Source organism: Carex rostrata, chromosome 23 (assembly GCF_964058835.1).
Source record: "Carex rostrata chromosome 23, lpCarRost1.2, whole genome shotgun sequence".
In the NCBI taxonomy this organism is placed as follows: domain Eukaryota; kingdom Viridiplantae; phylum Streptophyta; class Magnoliopsida; order Poales; family Cyperaceae; genus Carex; species Carex rostrata.
The window spans coordinates 5,140,250-5,155,021 of record NC_135940.1 but is presented as its reverse complement, the minus strand read 5'-3'; positions in this window follow the sequence as shown (position 1 = coordinate 5,155,021).

Below are 14,772 nucleotides of genomic sequence, written 5' to 3'. Positions count from 1 at the left end.
CGACTACATTTATTCAAGTACGATTTTTCTTCGAATATTTCTACTTTGTAGTGTGGAACTGGAGCAACTGTTGTTATATTCTGCCATTTCTACTTTACAGTACGGAGGCACTACTGTTACCTTATGAATAAAAAATGTTTTAAGGGTATTTATGTATAGGTTATATCAGAACGGGACAGCAATTAAGAATTTTGTAAGGTACACGGCGAACAAATCCCGTTTCATTTGTAACCGATTCAAAACAAGAGGCGATTTTTTAAATCTTTTATCACGACTCTGAATTAATTGCAGTATCTTCTCCATTCTGTTGTTGCTCAAACCCTCTCCAGTTATAGTAACTAAGAATTGTTTGTACATATAATTCAGTTCGTTGTCACTCACAGTTGTTCTGTTATATAAAAAAATATGATCTCAAAAATTTGTTAAGATCTCGTACGAATCTCAAAGAAAATTCTTAAAATCACATCGTATCTTATAAAGTTGATATGAATAAACGGTCGGACTGGAGGAGATTACGTTACTCAATAGTTCAATCTTCTCTCTTCCTTTTTTTTTTTACATTGAGATTTGAGAACATGAGGCAAATGCTGAACAAATTTAAAATGTTATTTCTCTTGTCCGTTTGTGGTAAAGGCCGAGAACAAACTACTACTTTCTACATACAGGTGATAAATTTAAATAATTGATTTTTAATTCGGTGAAACGGAAAGCCATGTGATTTTGGATCATTTGAGAATTCGTCTCACCTAAGGTAACAGAATATTTATGTTTGGATCTGGACCAATGAGAATCTGCACAATTATTAAAGTAGTTCCGTGTATTCTATTTCAAACCAGATTGATTTGAATTCCAATTGAACAGCTGTGATCCAGACAGAAATATTCTGTTACGTCAGAGGATATGGATTCGATTTTTTAGGGGTGAACTAGTCTTTTGCTATACCCGAAACGGGTTAAACCCGTTTTACCCCGTCCGTACCCGTTACCCGTTTGACCCGTACCCGTTGCCCGGGTCAAACGGGTAGACGGGTACGGGTAATATACGGGCCAAACAAGGCATTTGAAAAAAAAACCCGTTGTACCCGTACCCGTTTACCCGCCTACCCGTACCCGCCTACCCGTACCCGCCTACCCGTCTACCCGTACCCGTTCCCGTTACCAGTACCCGACCCATTACAAATTTGAATTTCAAATTTTTTTGGCGGCCTCCTTTTAAATTTCAGATCCAGTGCAATCCTAAGGGATTGTAGGGTCCCTCCAATTCCAAATCCAACCTTTTATTTAAATCTGCTACAATCCTAAGTAAATCTGGGCCGTTCGTTTCTATTAAACAGAAAAAAAAAAAAAAAAAAAAAAACCCGCCCGGACCGGGCCCGTACCCGTGGTACCCGTACCCGTCAACCCGCAACGGGTACGGGTAATAAACGGACCGGATAGAGGTTTTGGGAAAATTACCCGTCTACCCGTCACGGGTTTTACCCGTACCCGGCCTACCCCTTTACCCGTCCTACCCGTTACCCCTAACGGGTTACCCGGAACGGGTCACGGGTAACCCGTTAGCAAACCACTAGGGTGAACTATCTTATCATGCCGAGGTTGTGAAGTCAAGGTCATTGATAATGATACTGTATCTGTATTTCATATAATTCTATTCGAATGAGAAATTTAATTCTATGCACCGTTCATTGGTATTTCAGCATTTTTTTTTCGTGCAAATTGTTTATTGGTAGTAAGTACAGCGTTAAAATATGGTCGCAATTGAAAAATCATGTAAAAGAGAAAAACTAGCAGTCTTCTACCGATTTTTATTCAAATATTTGCGGGTTTAAATAATTTATTTTCAAATAGGTGGGTTGGGAACAAATTATTGGTTCCATCCATATTTTTTTTTTCTGACAACAACAAAATGGAAAAAAGAAAAGAAAAGACAGGTCAGGATTCTCGAAAAAATAAACAATTTTATTCTTATCAGGGATGAACTTTTTGCTTTGAATTCAAAATTTTGACTCATAAAAAGAAGTATATTGTTCCTGATATAGAAGGGATTCTTTTTTCATGAATCCAAACTTGGTTAAAGTTAAACAGATTGTTCGTCCCATTTGTGTGCTGTTTTCGCAATTCCACGTGATTTTCTGACAATGATGAGATCATTGTGCAAGTCACTGGGATGGGATGATCCGACATTTTTATTTTTACTCCATTAAAAAATTATTTTAATAATAATAATCAAAGTTTAATAATAATTTTAAAAATATCTCACCTGTGACGTGTTGGAATTTTAATTCTAATTTTTATAAAACAGAAATTTATTTTTATTTTTTATTTTTTGTATTGAAATATTAGAAATGTTACATATATTTCTTTGAAAATAGATGGAATACAATATAATTTGATTTATTAGAAAGACAGTAACAAATAACCCGAATCAATATTTTTCATAAATTAAATGTCCTAGAAGGATCACAATATTTTCTAGATTACATAAAAGTTACTTTTGAACCGGGATGAATAACTCAGAATCTAAGCATTTTTATTTTTTTCCAATAACACATAAAGAAATATATTAATTTTTCTTACAGCCGCGAAAAATCCGACCTGAAAATATTGATCCGGGTTATTTGTTACAGTCTTTCTAATAAATCAAATTATATTGTATTTCATCTATTTTCAAAGAAATATATCTAAACTTTGGTTATTATTATTATTTTTTCAAAATTTTCGGAACAAAATTCCCGGATCAATATTTTTTGTATTGATCCAGGAATTTTTCCACGAGTGGGGTATTTTTAAAATTATTACTAAACTTTGGTTATTATTATTAAAATAATTTTTTAATGGAGTAAAAATAAAAATGTCGATGGGATGATTGTGCAAGCTCTTCATCTGGAATTTTTTTTCATAAACCATAATTAATAAAACGAATTTTACGGAACCAATATGATTGGTTTTTTTTTTCAAAAACCATAAGGACCGTATGGTCCCTACGGTCTCCAAAATTGTATTTTTTTCAGGCCGTAGGGACCATACGGTCTTACCATTTTTTTTATTTTTTTTTAAAACATAAAAATTTTAATTTTTTTTAAAACATTAATTTTTTAATTTTTTTTTAAAACATAAATTTTTTTTATTTTTTGTATTAAAATATTAGAAATATTGAATATATTTCTTTGAAAATAGATGAAATATAATATAATTTGATTTATTAGAAAGACTGCAACAAATAACCCGGATCAATATTTTTCAGATCGGAATTTTTGCGACTGTAAGAAAAATTAATATAGTTCTTTATGTGTTATTGGAAAAAAATAAAAATGCTTATATTCTGAGTTATTGATCCCGATTTAAAAGTCACTTCTAGGTAATTCAGAAAATATTGTGATCCTTCTAATACATTTAATTTATGAAAAGTTGTATCTATTTTTGAAAAAAATAAAAACTTTAAGTTATTTAATGATTGTTATTCAAAAAGAATTCTCAAAACAGATACAACTTTTTATAAATTAAATGTACTAGAAGGATCACAATATTTTCTGAATTACCTAGAAGTGACTTTTGAACCGGGATCAATAACTCAGAATCTAAGCATTTTTTTTTCCAATAACACATAAAGAAGTATATTAATTTTTCTTACAGCCGCGAAAAATCTGATCTGAAAAATATTGATCCGGGTTATTTGTTGCAGTCTTTCTAATAAATCAAATTATATTATATTTCATCTATTTTCAAAGAAATATATTCAATATTTTTAATATTTTAATACAAAAAATAAAAAAATTCTATTTAAATTTTTTTTTTTAAAATGATAAGACCGTATGGTCCCTACGGTCTGGAAAAATACAATTTTGGAGACCGTAGGGACCATACGGTCCTTATGGTTTTTGAAAAAAAAAACCAATCATATTGGTTCCATAAAATTCGGTTTATTAATTTATGGTTTATGAAAAAAATTCCTTCATCTGAGCAACATGTAAAGATAATTAATCAAAGACCATATTACGAAGGTTTTCATCTGACCATATTTCATTACTTTTTTGAAGGTTTCGTCAAAAAGACCATATTTACAAATTAATCAAAGAAAACCAATTGACATATCAAAATACGAGCTATTGAAGGAAATCTAGTTCAACATATCTGAATTTTCATTCACGTTTTATATTCATTTTCCATTTGCCACTATCAGAGTTTCAAAAAAAAAAAAAAAATTGACACATCACACGAATTAGCATATCAACCGCTTGCGATGTCAAATTTCAAATTCTACCGTTACACACAAATAAGTCATCAAAACATGCTTTGATATGGACATAGACCGAGTAATTATTGCATTTATTGTCCATTTGTCCTACCTTACATCTTAATTTCTACGTAGACAATAAAATCATAAAGAAGTTAAATACTTTTGAAAAGCCGCAAGCTTAATATATAGTTTATGCTAACAAAAGAAAGAAGAGTGATGCTTCTATGGACATAAGGACCTATTTGTAAAATGAACATATTTTTATTTTCAAAGTTCAAACAGTCGATCTAAACCGTTCATCTTGTTCTCCATATTAATATGTATTTAGAGACCAAATTTTACATTTTTCTAAATTTTTTTACTATTTATTAAGATGGGTACAAAAAATATCAAATTCAGACCATTGAATTTTGTACTCATCTTAATAAATAGTAAAAAAATTCAGAAAAATGTAAACTTTGGTCTCCAAGCACATATTAATATGGAGAACAAGATGAACGGTTCGGATCGACTGTTTGAACTTTGAAAATAAAAATATATTCATTTTACAAATAGGTCCTTATGTCCATAGAAGCCTTTGCCAAGAAATAATATATATAGAGAGAGATGGGTTACGGTGAGTTGCGAAGTAAAACGCGTTTCTACTTCACGCCGTATTTTTATTTTGAAAGTCCAAACGACTGATCCGAACCGTTAGATATTTAATCCATATTGAAATGTGCTTGGAGACCAAATTTTACATTTTTTTACTATTTATTAAGCATTTTTTAAAATTGTTGTTTTGCGGTGAACAGTAAAAACAGTAAAATTTTCTGGACCATCAGATCAGCGACTTTCAAAATTGCTTAATAAATAGTAAAAAAAATTCAAAAAAATGTAAAATTTGGTCTCCAAGCACATTTCAATATGGAGAACAAGATGAACAGTTCGGATCGATGTTTTGAACTTTAAAATCGCAAAATATAAGCGTGAAGTAAAATAGTTGTTTTATTTCGCAACTCACGGTAGCCCATCTCTCTCTCTATATATATATATATATTAAAAAAAACACCACTGACGAACTGTCTGACTCAGCATGTCCTCTGACTCCACCACCCCGTTGACTCTGGTTTCGTACCAAAACATTCATAATAAGACTCTATGATCAACATGCTAAACACCAACTATTATTCCCCTTAATGCGTTACCTTTTTTGTAATATTCCCTGAAAGTACCCCAAATTGCATGACAGATTAGAGGGTGGTTAGCATGTCCTTGGTGTAACACCTGGACCAATTGACCCTTGGCCTAACGGCTATTTTCATTTTGGGCTCAATAGGACCACAAATTAATGGCCCTATTACACTTGGGGTCCCGTCTTGTAGAGATTTTCTAAAATAGTTTGTTGTACCTTTTTTTTCTCTAAAAATTAAAATTAAAAAAGCAGAGCAAATATTCTTTTCAGGCAATCTTTTATAAAAAGTTCTTCCTTGAGCCAAGAATTAACCAAGGTTCGTAAATAATATAACATCTTAAAATATAAAAAACAATAATTGCAGTTATAAGATATAAGATCTATTTGTATTAAGAGGAGGGTTCAAATGCACTCAAATTTTTGTGCACCCAAATGCACCCTATCTTTCAAATCTTTTTTCTCCATTTTCAAAGTCCGAATAGTCAATTCGAACCGTTAGACGCGATATATATATTAAGATGTACTTGGAGACCAAATTTTATATTTTTTAAAATTTTGTTACTATTTATTAAGCCACTTTGAAAATCGCTGATTTTACATTTTCTGGACCATTGGATCAGCGATTTTTCAAAGTGGCTTAATAAATAGTAAAAAAATTTCAAAAAATGTAAAATTTGGTCTCCAAGCACATATTAATATATATATCGCATCTAATAATTCAGATTGACTATTCGGACTTTAAAAATAGAGAAAAAAAATAGGATACATTTGGGTGCACAAAAATTTGAGTGCATTTGAACCCTCCTCTTGTATCAATTGTTTGTTGCCGACTGATATTTTATCCGGCCGGTTTTTAACTTTTGATAATTGATCCGTTTGTATACCTTTTATTTTAAATTTTTGGGGGTTGACTAGCGATTCATTGCAAATATTTGTACGAACGGGCTTTGATGCGCGGTCCTGTCGGTGAGCATCTTTTGATTTTCTGTGGCCTATTCACAACAGACAAATATATAACATTATGGCTATGAGAAAGGTTGACTTGTAACTTTGCAAGTGTAAAGACGCACAAGAGCTTCCATGCATTTGTACAACAAGCCTATTTGATGTAGTCTCCCTCAACTAGTAAATCCGTTTTCTTTTCGTTCAAAACAATGAAAAGTTTAAATATGCATCTTTCGAAGCTCGAATTGGGCTATAATTATATTATCAATAAACAATCACAGCTAACATGAACCAAAAGGCGGAGCCAATTCTGGAAATTAAAATTAAGTCTATATATATTCTTAATTTCTTATATCAGTCTATTCTTATTTCAGCCCAGAACAAATTTGGTACCCATTGTCATTCGCAGCCCAATTTAGAAGAACAAAAAACTCATCCGAAGTTCCGAACACGCAGAGCGCCAGAACCGTTTAGAAAAAATAAATACGAACCCGTTTTAGTGCGCAAAGCGCGATTTGGATAAAAAAGAGAGAGATTTGTTGGAAGAAAAAAAAACAGAGCGTGATTTGAAAGGAGAAAATAGTGATTAATTAGTTCATCCACCTTCGGAATTGTTTTGTTTACGTCTGACTCAAATTCTAATTACAATAAAATGTGTAAAAACAAAATAAGAATTTATACATTCTGTTGCGCATATCTAATTACCACAACATAAACATCGAGATCTCACAATCAACTAAAAAAAAAAATGAAGTTTTACAAATAGATACCTGGAAATATAAAGTTTTACAAGTACGTACAGTTACATCCGTGGTAAAACATGTAGTTATGCGGCCACCGTAGATCACTCTGGATTTTAATTAATTCCACATCGTCTGAGATAACATAGTATTTCTGTTTAAATCATGGTCGTCAATTGGAATCTGAATCAATCCGATCCGAGATGAAACACACGGAGTTATTTCAATAGTCATGCAGATTCTAATTGGACGGTCCAGATTCAAAAACAAATCTTCTGATACCTTAGCTGATACGAATTCTAAATAAGAGGCGAGGTGGCAAGCGTTAAAATAATATATATGATGCCTGGATAGCGGACACAGGAGTAACAGTGCTTGCACGCGGATAAAGATAATAATATTTTTTGTTAACTTATGTAACACCTTGTTTGGATGAGTGTTTTAAAATGCGGTTTTGTTCATGCATGTGGAAGGTCACTGCATACTGCATATGTGGTATGCGGATTTTAAAATATAAATTCACGTATATATATATATATATATATATAGAGAGAGAGAGAGAGAGAGAGAGATAGGCTAATGTGCATTCGAATGTATATGGTCCGAAGTGCTTACGGTCCAAATTTGATTTTTCAAAATCCAAACGGTCGATCTGAACCGTTCATCTTGTTCTCCATATTAATATGTGCTTGGAGACCAAATTTTACATTTTTCTGAATTTTTTTACTATTTATTAAGTATTTTACAAAATTGTTGATCCAACGGTGGCTGCACAAAACAGTAAAACCGTTGGATTAGTGATTTTCAAAGTGGCTTAATAAATAGTAAAAAAATTCAGAAAAATGTAAAATTTGGTCTCCAAGCACATATTAATATGGAGAACAAGATGAACGGTTCAGATCGACCGTTTGGATTTTGAAAAATCAAATTTGGACCGTAAGCACTTCGGACCATATACATTCGAATGCACATTAGCCTATCTCTCTCTCTCTATATATATATATATATATATGAGTAAGGCTTGGGTGCTATGGATAGCATAGAGGCCTACAGTGCTATGGCTCAATATTCGAGTTTTTAAAATTCTAACGGTCGATCCGAACCGTTCATCTTGTTCTCCATATTAATATGTGTTTGGAGACCAAATTTTATATTTTTTTGGAAATTTTTTACTATTTTTTTAGCTAGGTAGAAAATCACTTGATCTAAAAAATTATGCACCATTCAGATATTTGATTTTCTACCTATCTAAAAAAATAGTAAAAAATTTCCAAAAAATGTAAAATTTGGTCTCCAAACACTTATTAATATGGAGAACAAGATGAACGGTTCGGATCGACCATTAGAATTTTAAAAACTCGAATATTAAGCCGTAGCACCGTAAGCCTCTATGCTATCCATAGCACCCAAGCCTTACTCTATATATATATATACACACACACACACACATATATTCATATTCATATATATGAATTTATTTTCACATAATAACTGATAACATAACCAACAATAATTTTTTGATTTTTTTAATGTAAATTTTAATTAAAATACAATTAAATTATCAAAACCGCATGGAAAGACTGCATGGCCGCATATTTCAGTCTGCATGGCCGCATATTCGGACCGCATGGCCACATATTCCAGTCCGCATGGCCCCATATTCGGACCGCATGGCCGCATATTCAGATCGCATGGCCGCATATTCAGACCGCATGGCCGCATTTTTAATCCGCATGACTGCATATTCGGACCGCATATGCGACCGCATGAAAAAATCGCATGGGCATTCTGAGCACGGCTGCCGACCGCATACGCATATGCGGCCCATGCGACCGCATTTTAAAACATTGGTTTGGATGGAGAGCAGAGGGAGGGAGCGAATGGAAACGAATAAAAACTTTTTGTTGAATTATGTTTGGTTGACAAAATTATGTCGGAGGTGAAGGATACAGGAGGGGGAAGGTTTAACCTTGTATCATTATAATTAATAAAATTGGTTTTCTTTCCAAATTGGAATGTAACGGATGGAAAGAAATTATGTTACAAATATTTTTAGAAAAAATAACACAAATGTCAAACCATATATCTTACATATATAATTCTCATACAATATTTTTTTCTCAAACCTACAACAGTCACCGAATTTCTCATTAACCTCCTAAATTTTAATAAACCAAACAAGAAATAAGACGTAAAAGAAAATTAAATTTATTTTCTCTCATTAATCATTCAAACACAAAGAGGCTAAATATGTTAATTTTCCTTTCTATTCTATTTCATTCCCTTTTATTCTTTACCTCCGATTCCTTCATCTACTCTCCATCCAAACAGGGTGTAAGGGTAATAATTTTTTTTCATTATCTTATCCATCGTATAAGATAAGTTTTAAAAATAAAATTATATATAGATATATATTTTGTATAAAGATGATACATAATACAATAAAATTTTGTATTTTATTAAATTTTTATAATACAAATTAATTATATTCATTATTTTGTTTCTTGTTTTGAAAAATATTTTATCGGAAGCACAAATTAAGATGTCAATTGCACTTTTTTATCTGTTTACCCAACTTGTACTGTATTCGAAAAGTCGGATAAAGGTAAATATTTTTTTCCGTTATCATTACGGATACAGATATGAAAATGCCTCCACCCAACCCGTACCATACCCCTTGACACCCCTAACCTCCAGGCGAATTCGAATCCTCCAAGGTACCTGACTCAAACAAATTATAAACAGACGTCCAAATTAGTTCGTTTAACTTAGCACGAATCTCAAAACAGACCTCTATAATTTTTATAAGTATCAGATTAACTTTGGTACTGCTGGAATTAATCTAAGCCATTCGTTTGTAATTTGTTTGAGTTAGATACCTAGGAGGATCCGAATTCGGCTCCAGTTCTCCCTGCTTTTGGCAAATTTGTTGGTATCGATCTATTTAAATGAATTCTTTTTTTTTTTTTGCTTAAATTTATTTAATTCCATTGAGTAGATCGAGAGGCGTCAATTTAGAGTGTGCTATGCAAATTCAAAGAGAAGGGAAAAGAAAGAGAGAGGATAGGAGTAAAGAAAAAAACTATCTTTCAAATCGGAATGTAAATATTAGAGAACTCTATTCATTTTTATGTCTTGTTTTTTCTTCATTCTCCTTGGCTCCCCTCCAGCATATTAATTTGTGAAGCAAGTAAACATATCCGAGCATTCCGATCACCCTTCTCTCTCCTCTCCTCCCTCCTCCCTCCTATTTTTGAATTAAACCTCCTTCACACCCTCCGCCTCTCAACACACCTCCAATCTCGCCTTCTCTTCCCTCTTCAATTCTCAGTCTCCACACTGCCGACATCACCAGCTCCACATATACTTCAGCAGCTCCTCGATCTCCTTTCTAGCTAGGTTCCAAATTAATCCAATAACTTGTCAGCTCTACACTCTTAATTACATTTCAAATAATTAATATCCATATTGGATGTAAGTTAATTACTTGTTTCTTTAATGAAACAGACTTTAGACCTTTTTATCAAAAATATATATATATATATATCCTTGTTGTTGTTGCTGAATAAATATGAATTCACATCATATACATAATCTGATGTTTATGAATAATAAGTGTGTAATCCTTTTTTTTTTTGTAAATGATAATTATTTAGTGTAGAACTGTGGTGTTCTTAAGTTCACCGGGCTCTTTTGTGAACTTAATTTTAAAACACATCGAATTAGTTTCAAATAATGAATTGAAACTGTTCTACCTAACACGTGCTACGTTTATATACAAAATTTTAAAATTTTTGACTTAATTTTGTATAGAATTAAGTAGTCAACAAATATTCAAAAAATAAATGTATTAAAATTAATTTATAATTTTTTTAATTTTGACTGCTTGATTTTATACTAAATTAATTTTAAAATTTAATTTTTTTACATGTAAACACATCATTTATAAGACAGATCAGTTTTTCAATGGAATAAACCATATAAGCGGACAAACTACATTGATGTCATATCTTTGATTTACCCTAAATGAAATTTCATGTAAATTTTCATTTAAGTTGTAGTGGGCGTAACCTTTTTTATTTTCTTTCTTTCTTTTTTGACTGTGAACTTAAGTTGGGAGTCATCGCCATAACGGGAGTCCGCATCGTCTGCATTAACTCTAAAGAGAATCTTTTGAGTTAATACATTTCGATCGTCTGATTGTAAAATGAGCCCATCTGACCTCAATCTATAACATAGGGGTCTTCAATATTAGTGTGGATCTAATTCACACAAATTTTAAAGTTTATCGGACCGTCCAGATACATTAACTCAAAAGATTCTTTTTGAGTTAATGCAAAGGATATGAATTCACATAACGGTCCGGAAATAATCAATTTTTTGTATGATTTAATCAGATGCGTCCTTCCATCGAATATTTTAAGTTTCTGTCTCAAAAGAAAAAAAAAAACTACTTATTTTACAAAAATTAGGAGTGCCGGAATATCATTTTCTAATTTGCAGTAACACCAGCTATTACAAATTCAATAAAAAAAACTTGAGTGAATATATAATAAATGCAATGCGTTTTAATCAATTCATGAAACAACTACATAATTAAAATGAATAAGATATCAAAGCAAGTCAACTTCTGGATAAGTATAGGTTTCCTACCATTTATTGATCACATTTAGTTCATTTGAAGTGGGTCCCAAATTTGTGATCATCTTTAAATTAGACATTTATAGTGAAGATTGAATCCAAAGAACTTAATTAATACCTGTGAGAAATTAGACCAATAGAACATTGCTGCTCACCTTTTTAATCCCCTTAAAAAGGGGGAATTTCACGTAAACCCCTCAAAAATATCAAAATTACGTATTCCCCCCCTCTAAACTTCAAAAACTCGTACATTTACCCATTTCATTGTCTTTTATATTAAAATTCATTCTAAATTTATAAAATACATATTTTACCTTTCATTAAAAGTATAAAATGCTCTATCAAACTCAAATTTGAATCTGAAGGGTTTCTCTACCGTCCAATCCGCACGCATAGCAATAAGATTATTGCATGTTCACTTCAAGATTCACTCTGTGCCATGTGAAATTTTATAGATTAAATTATTAAGAGAAAATTTCTAGTGTGTCCATATAAACTTCTTAAATAGTTAATATCTCCATTAAAAAATCGTAATATCATATCATATATATCCATAAAAACTTAAAATCTTTTCTACCATACTCTTTTATTCATTTAACATTTTATCTAGTAATTTCAAAATTTTAAATTGATAAATACGCCCTTCATTTTAACCCTCTATCTCTCGCAAATAATCTCTTCTCGGTGTCTTCTAATCAGTTGTGAAAATAGGTAGAAGTTAAGGGTCAACTCATTCTTTCTCTACCCAAGGTACACGTGCGAAGCCACTCGATCATTGTCTATACTAATACTAATTTGTTTTTGAATTCACTATACTAATACTAATTTGTTTCATCAAGGGTCAAAGTACAAACAAGATTTTTTTAATAGAAAGGATTAATTCACCTACTAATTACTTCCCTTTTTTACAGTTTTACTTGGTGACGACGAGCATATCAATATTTGGCATTTGTTGCTCATCCTTAATGCAATCTCTCTTTGGAACGTATTTGGCATTTGTACACTGGAGACTTTATGAAGAAAATTGGGTAGAGAGAAGGAATGAGTCGATCCTTGATTTCTACCTATTCTGACAACTAATTAGAAGACAGTGACACTTTGTTCGGCAAAATCATAATTTGTGAGAGACGAGGGTTAAAATGAATGATGTATTTGTTAATTTAATTTTTAAAATTAATAAATAAAATGTTAAACGAATTGATAAGCATAAATTATATACACATTCGATCTAGATTTTGACAAGTTCCAACACCAAATATCATGTATTTTAAATATGAATTGATTAAAATATACATAGAATCAAGTTACTGCGGTTGTTTGACTTTAAAATGCAAGAAAAGATTAAAAACTGAAGAAAATACCCTTCAGTGCGGACGCACTCAGCACTTAACCATATTTTCAGCATCTCATGCCTGCGGAAGAAAAATGTCTGAGCGTAATACATCCGCACTCAGAATCCAGTGCGGGTCATCCATCCGCACTTAATACTTAGCCAATTTTCAGGAGCTTCAGAATAACATAGGAACTTCACCAGTGCGGGTCAGCCATCCACATCCATATCCAGTGCGAACGCACTGAGGAGATCACGCATAATTTTTCATAAGTTAAATAAGGAAACTGAGAATTCAGTGCGGGTCAGCCACCCGCACTCACCACCAGTGCGGACCCACTGGACCCGCAGAAAGCCAAAATTACACGGTTTGACAATTTTTCTATTTTTGGCGCATCATGAACGCGTTTTTACAGTCAAACCTGGACAAGGCATTCTGGAAAACAATCCAAATATAACACCCACTCATCTCACAACTATGCCTTTTGATTTGGCATAGTCTTTGGCTATAAAAGAGGAGGTTAATTCTCATTCAAAGGAACATCCATTCTCATCTCTCTCTCCCTTAGTGCATGTCCATTTTTATAAGATATAGCGATAAATCTGCAATAATTCTTGGAATTCCAAAAGCTTTTCTAGGAAGGAGAAGAAGGTCTAAGCAAAATTTCGGTAAGTTTGAGGTTTTTGATTCGATAAAGGGTGTAATCATTTCTTTATTTTCATTTCTTCTTATTTTTGCCAAACTTTGTAATGGATCTCTCCATGAGGGAGTAGATCTCTCTCTAGGTGTTTAGGTCAATGCATAAACTTGTTTAATTGTATCTTATTCGGTTATTTGTTTTTGTTATGATTGTTTTACGGGATTTGATGTTAATTTTTGTGATTTATCATTTGTGTTAATTACATAATTAGTACTTGAATTGTAGTTATCCCGTTTTGGATTCGAAATAACCAAAATTGACTAGGATCAATATGATAGTATCAAATTATGAATGCAAATATCTTAGGTTTGGATTAGAATCTAACCAATTTGTAATCTAAGCCGGAACTACAGAAATTAAGGTTAGGAACTTGGTGAAGGACCTAACCATGAAGCCAAATCCTAATTAGGACATCTCAAATCGAATCGGATATTGGTATGATGGACTTAATTGTGAAGTACCAATATTTGAGGAGAGGAGAGACTAACAAGAACTTATGGTCTAGGTAGCTAGGGTGAAGGACCTAATCGTAAAATCCAAATTACTTAGACACGTTATTAATTTCACGAAAGTGACCCTTAATGACATATTAGGTTAGAAACCTCATCAAATTACAGATGAATTTAAACAAATACCAAATAGATAGAATTAGCAAGGGATTGTAGACCAAATACCCATAGATCTCCTCAACTAGAAAGCAAACTAATCTTTCTTTCTTTTATTTACTTTAATTGTTTTAAATTCCTCTCTTTCGGATATTGAACCCAAACTTATAATTAATTAGAACAAAATCCCCCCATTTATTTTATTGTACTTTACTTTCTTTTATTTTCTGAAATTAATTGACAAAGTACAAAACTTAGCTTTTAACCATACTCTCTGTGAATCAATATCCGATAATATACAACGCGATAAGATTGTATACTTGCAATCTGAACCAAAAGTGTATTGAGGGATAAAAGGTACATCTTGTTATACTAAAACTTTGTACTATACATTTTTGGT